This window comes from Rhynchophorus ferrugineus, unplaced genomic scaffold (genome assembly GCF_030347505.1).
Source record: "Rhynchophorus ferrugineus isolate W39M unplaced genomic scaffold, kcgeb_rfMv2 rfM1, whole genome shotgun sequence".
Classification (NCBI taxonomy): domain Eukaryota; kingdom Metazoa; phylum Arthropoda; class Insecta; order Coleoptera; family Curculionidae; genus Rhynchophorus; species Rhynchophorus ferrugineus.
In genome coordinates this window covers 33,720,395-33,727,468 of record NW_027472580.1, presented here as the reverse complement: position 1 = coordinate 33,727,468, position 7,074 = coordinate 33,720,395, and positions in this window count along the sequence as shown.

Below are 7,074 nucleotides of genomic sequence, written 5' to 3'. Positions count from 1 at the left end.
CTTGAAAGCAGAAAAAAAATCGGAGCGAAAAGATAATACCAAATGGCACCGCTACAAGTATTTGAACAAATGTTTGCGTTTACTGATATACGTAATATAAATATATACTAATTAAATCGAAAATCATGGTTTTATTGTTTTTTATCTCCCAGGAATCAATTAAAGAGAATAACTGATATCTGAAGCATTAAGAGGAAAGAAACGTATTGGTTGGAGATCTACAGGTTATACCACAAAAATATATAATGTTTGTCGTGAATAATGGAAAAGAGTTTAGTGTATATGCAATATATATTTTGCTTCCATTTCAGCTACTAGTTTAGTTTAAAAACAAAGTTTGAATATCCTTTCCAAAATTTAATATCCATTCATTCATCAATGGAATCCAGTAGCAATAAGGAAGAATTTTACTCTCTAAAGATATTAGGTAAATTATATTACAGAAGCGAAAGCGAAATAAAACAAAAAATATAAAGCCTACAAAATTTACTCCATTCATTTTCTAGTGCCATAGATCATTAGTGCCATTAGAGAAAGTTATGTCAACATATAGTAGCAACTAATAAAAAACTGTTTTGATTTTCAGTTTGAACTATGGATCACTTAGACTTACTATAAAGTTGCTGTATCAGTTAATCCGCATTTTATCAAGTAATTAATAAACAAAAATTGAAATATTTTTGAAAAATAACGGTCACAGTGACAAGATACAGATAAACTTTCAGAGTATTGCGATATTCATAACTGACTTTTGTTAGTTATCTATTTCATCGGGAACAAGCTGACACATTTTCTACATTTGATTTGAATTAGGATCTTCTGACCCTAAAATCAGAATCAAAGATCATCTCAGATCCGAAGAGATCATTATTCTGTATCATTAATTGTTTGTTGTTTCATTGGAGTAGAGGTATCATCCTTTGACTGTTGCATCGATAATAACTAATATTTAGCTGATTAACTGAATGGGTACTTTGTTGCTTGTACAGATGATGTGGCTCATTAACTATATTATTTACAAGGTGACCCTTATTTATTATAAAAATATTGACCAGCTAGAGAATAAATACAGCTGAGACAATATATATATATATATATATATATATATATATATATATATATATAGATATATATATATATATATATAGATATATATATATATATATATATATAGATATATATATATATATATATATATATATATATATAGAAAAAATACACCATTGAAATAGTAACAGATTACAAATTGTCAGATTCTTTAAAATAAGCAAATACTTTCTGATAAAAAGTCGAAAATTTAAGATAAACAGTTGAAACAGCAATATTACAACCACTACTCAATCACTCAACCAGTCGTAAGTTTTGGAAGTATGACAATTGGAATTTTATTATGTATACTGTATAATACTTATTTTGTACTTCAATAAAATGTATCGTATTGTGTTATGTTAAATGTTATTCTAGAAATTGGAAATATTTTATTTCATTTTGAATGAAGGGGTTATGATTTACCGGGAATTAACGAAAAAATTTGATATATTTCCAATAAAATTATATTAGTTTCATATTTGTCAAAATTTATTGAAATTTAAAAATGTTTGATTTCACCTAGATCAGCTACAAAGTTGAAAATGGCGATTTTTAATAAAAGCGGTGGATAGAAAAAAACAACAATATACAACACATACAATAACTAGTATATAGTCCCTAAGTGAGCGAGATCTTCTTACACTTGCGTTAAGTCGGCTTACTTGCAACACGCTTACAAATTTCGCTTCTTCAATGCACTGATTTTAAAACTAAATTTATTCCTAATAAAAACTTTGCAAACTTATTAAGCACCGTTTTGCTAAAACATAAGATGGTGTTTTTCCAAAACATTGTGGTTAATCCTATTGAATTTTTAATATCGCCTGGGGATTTTCTATAACACATATACGGCAACACTGTAATCTGTTGAAAAACTGTATTTTATATGTTACAATAGCCGGCTTGATAGTCTCATTGGTCAAGGTAAGGCAGTCCCCCTTGAAATGCCGCAGGGCCTAAATTTAAATTTATATTTCTAATTGTTTATAATGGTCCCGTCAGTAAAGTGGAGGTGACCAAAAACATTGGTTTGGAACCAACGTTAAGCAGTAGTTCTAGCCTAGTGAATAAAAATCAATCTGTTTGTGCTGTTAACGCCCGAGGGACCTTCCCTGTCACAAAAAAGTCATATAATTTATTATTTTATAATTTACATCATCTATATATTAATCAGCTTAGCAAAAATGTTGCCTCCCTTTTTGAGGAAAACAGAGGCACTTGAATGCGTGAAATTTGGCACGGTTAAAGCTTATATGGAAGAAGAATTTTTAGGCAAAATTTTTGTGTAACTGCTACAAATAAGTACATTCCAACAAAACAAAATACGCCTAAATCAAGTAACCAGGAATAGCCGTCAGATCGGTGAGACTCTTATACGGTAGATTATTGGTCGTTTCCGTTGTACGTACTTTAACTACGGACGCGTAATTCTTAAACCGAAAAATACCAGCAGAGCAGTTTTCAATCGCAACACAAGTCCCTAAATTGTATATTTGACACGATATTAAAATTGAAAATAAGTACTTATCTTGGAACTAGTAAAAAGTTATGGCACGTTTAGATGAAAACGACTTAGAATAAAGTAAATCAAGTAAATCAAAGTAATCAAGTAAAGTTACATTTTACATTTTTTGTAGACAGTTAATAATTTTAGTAGTTTTAAATTTTAATCTGTCCGCTTTATCAGAAGGTATATACAGTTGCGAAAAAAACCCGTTATATGCGAAATTTTCATCCTAACATAAATTAACGAAATTCGAGAATAGCAAGAATCGTCTATCTTCTTTGTTTACAAGGTATTTAGATTTTCGCAAGCACCTTTTGATTTAATTTTATGTCTGGTGAACATAGATCAGTTAACAAAAATTGTTCTTGCTTAAGATAGTAAATGATACGTTTCTAGAGACATAGTAACGTTCACGCAGATAATTCAAAACGTAATTTAGATTTTTAACCGACTTCAAAATAGGAGTAGGTTCTATGTTAAACTGTATTATTTTTAATATATGTCGCCAATCTCCGTCAGTTATACGACGATTTTCAAAATTATTTTTTTATTTGAAAGAGTGCACTTCCAAGGTGGTCCCATTGGAACCAAGTCAGGATCTGTTGGGGGTAGGAGGCGGGGACATCGAGGGAAACATTCAAATTTGAAAGGCATATACAAGTTTTTCACATATTTTTTATGGAAAATAATTAGATATTTGAGTATAATGTTAATGCTGAGCAGATGTGACGAAAAATTATTCAGTGCAAAAGCCATTTTTTAAATTTAACACTAACTATATCATATGAGAAGTCGTAGAAATATTGTAGTCAACTGTTTTTACTGTGTAACAGTTAGAGCGTTCAGCACACACACGGAGATCGACGGTTCGATTCCTGGCGGGAACAACCAATTTTTTGTTGTTCTAGTTTGGTTAAAACATTTCTCAAATCTCTTAGGCTAGGTAGCGAACCTTGGGACCTGCAGCGTTAACACAAAACAAAAAAACGTTTTAAAATAAAATATGTACATTATAATCGTTGTAATAACAAAATAATAATAAACAAAATCCTTATTTAGCCTATCTACTACATGTATTTTATATTCTACTATATACACACAATTTAACTTAATACCTACCTAAACCTATTTATCTATTTGCAATATTATTTTAACTGCTACCAACTGATCACTCGATACCGAGACCAAACAAAACAAAAAGGCAATACTTACAATTCCCATCTGGAGCTATAGTATTGAACTGTGGGGTACTACTAGCAAATTTAACATAGATATCCTCCAGAGGTTCCATAATAAAGTGTTGCGAGTCATCGTCGATACCTCATATTACGTTTCCAACAAACTGATTCAACGCGATATCCCCTTAGAACCCATAACGACTGTGATTCGAAATGCTAATGCGAAGAACTCTGAAAGACTATTAGTGCATCCCAATGCACTCGCCAAACAGTTAAATGTGCGCAATAACAGTGAAATACGTAGGCTCAAACGCAAACTACCATACGAACTGATTAATAGATACATAGACTGAAATTTAATAATTTCTAGAATAAGATAGAATAGTCATTAGAATAAATTAAGATAGACTTTAAGATAAGTTAGAATGGTATCTAGAATAAGATTTAGATTATAAGTTATACAGCAGATCACTTACTGAAGTGATCTTCTACATGTTAGGATGATTATATTATATAACGGAAATCATACAATATTACTTATTGCCCACGGACAGATTATTGACGTTCTAAGAGATTAATAAAAAAACTTTTACAAACTTTCATATGAAGATATTGCCCTTTGAAATTCTATTAACTTTAAAAAATTTTGTTGGCTTGAAACAAACAACACTTTATTTTTATTTTTGTTATTGCAGTCCTATTACTAACATTTTGAAAATATGAATAAGAATTGTATTTAAAGTAGGTGTTGTATGTTACATAATTTTGGTAATTATTAAAAATATTAGGATATAGCTTAAGCATTACATACACCGTAAAATATAGTAAAGTTTAGATAATCTGGCAAAATAACAATATCAGAATAATAAAAAGATTTGTAACAATTAACAGTGTGTTGTACTAGCTGGCAATAATTTGCATGAAGTTGAAGACACAGATTCTTTTGTAATAAAATAATCTATATAGAAACACACGTTGTAAACTTCAATTTTAAAATTTCTTAATTTACTTCCTTTTAAAAATATTATATTTGTACTTACTTATAATTCTTCTTAGAAATTCTAATGTGAACTGAATAACTGCAAATGTCAATATTGAACGCGTGGCGACATTTTCCTTTTTGATGGGATAAGCTAAAGAATCTCTGAAAATATCGTCACAAAACTATTAGTTAAGCCATGTTCTTTCATATTTGGATCAATAGTCATCCAATCTGAGATGCAAAGAACAAACCTTCCTACAGGGAAACTGTAAGAAGAAAAACTTGTAAAAGAAGTAACGGACAAGAACATTCCCTAACTAGAAACTTGAAAAAACTAAGGTTTTTATTATTTCAAAGCTTAATCTTACAAGAATATGCCGGAGATCTAGCTATTTTAGTGACGCGACATCTAAAAACAATACTACTTTTTCGAAACGGTTTATGATATTTCAAGTTCAACTGAACCGATTTATTTAAAATTTGGTGTGAGCCTCCTCTATACCTTCTTCTCGCATACAAATTTCAATTTTTACTATATTTAAAAAATTTAAAAATATCAAAAAAATTGTTAAAATTTTTTATTTTTTTGCACAGCCATAATTTCATAATTCGTCGAAAGAATGTGTTTTTTTCCTTTATACAATATATATAACTACAGTTATAGTATATCTGGAATTTTTTTTATTTTTATTTCAGATTACTAGTACTGTTGTAACTAACCTGTAACGTTTTGGTCTATTAATTTTTCCTTTATGTATTCTTTAAACAATAATAAATATCTAGTAAAAAATAGATATAGTTTATTTTTTATTTCACTTGAAGAAATACCTATTTTCGATTTCCTCTATGCTAGAGTACCCCCTTAAGCTTATCATTGTTTCCTTTCAAAAACAATTTCTAGACTAGAGCGGGACTCTTTGGTAAAAAAATCACTCTATTTGATGCTTCACATACTGGAACCGACGGTTTTGTTTGGTTTTTAGAATTAAACAAATTGTATTTTTTAATTTTTCAACATATATAACCTAAGATGTCCTATACAATTTCAAATCAACGCGTAAAAGCAAAAAAACAACTCTCAGTTTATTCCTGCTTGTATACCTCCAAACCTCTGGTGATTAAAATGCACAATGAAAATGTGGTTACAGTTGCACCTATTTAACTTTCTCTATGTCTCTGTTTTTGGCACTCGTATAGAACTAACGTATATGACGAAAACAATTTCTGTATAAGTATCTAGTAGTTCCTGTTCCTCTATCAAGTTAAATTTAAATGTTACAGAAACAGGGAAACAGGGTGGAAGAGCGTGACACAGATTATGCAATAATAAAATGATATTAAGAAGCAATAGGCGCTACATTAAATGCAATAATGATTTTGTTATCCACTTTTAAACACTGTGAAATTTTAGATACAGATTAGAAACAAGCTATTTAGAACGTAAAGATCGAATTGGCATAGTTTTTCTGTTATTAAACCAAAACAACTTCAAAAAAGGTTTCTTGAAATAATTCTATCAATTTAATAATCGAATAAGCAATGTTAAATAACTCACAAATAATTCATCTTCATACGATTCGTAATTCAGGCGAGAAGAGATCCTTAATCCATCGATAATGCAATGAATTGAGAAAATGCCGAAACTTATTGAAATAAATTGTTAGATTCACTTGATTTTCCTGACCCTAAGACCATATTATTACGTCCATATTAAGCTACCATTGTCACTATTTCCGCTCGTTCTTATGGCGTATATTTATTCATAATAAAATTTGGACGTCTACCCAACACAATGGTTAAAGCAAAACTGAGCTAAACGTCACATCTAAGATGACTCGAGTTCAAATATTGCAATGATCATTAACGAGACGCAGAAACAATATTGGAAAATCCATGCTTCTCACTTCAAGAATTGTAAGTGGTTTTCCCACGCATCACTAAATGTTGATTTGTTCGTGTACGCACCCCAGAGAAAAATAAAAAATATTGTGCATCCAAAACACTTAAATAAACAGTTTTTACAATCAACTCTTATATTAAGTGACATTAACTCGGCTTTTTTCCTTCGGTGTCAAGATCACCATCTTTAAAACTTCGAAACCAGTATTCACATGTTGAAATGGATAGAGTATGGTCGCCATAAGCTTCACACACTATTCGATGACCTTCAGTCGCCTTTTTCTTCAAGGTGAAGCAAAAAGTAAAACTTCTCGCTAACACGAGTTACTCGGTATAAATTCAACGCATTGAAAAAAATGTTTGTTCATACTTCGATGAAATGACACATCCTGAAATGCGTCTGTCAGTGAGGCTTCAAC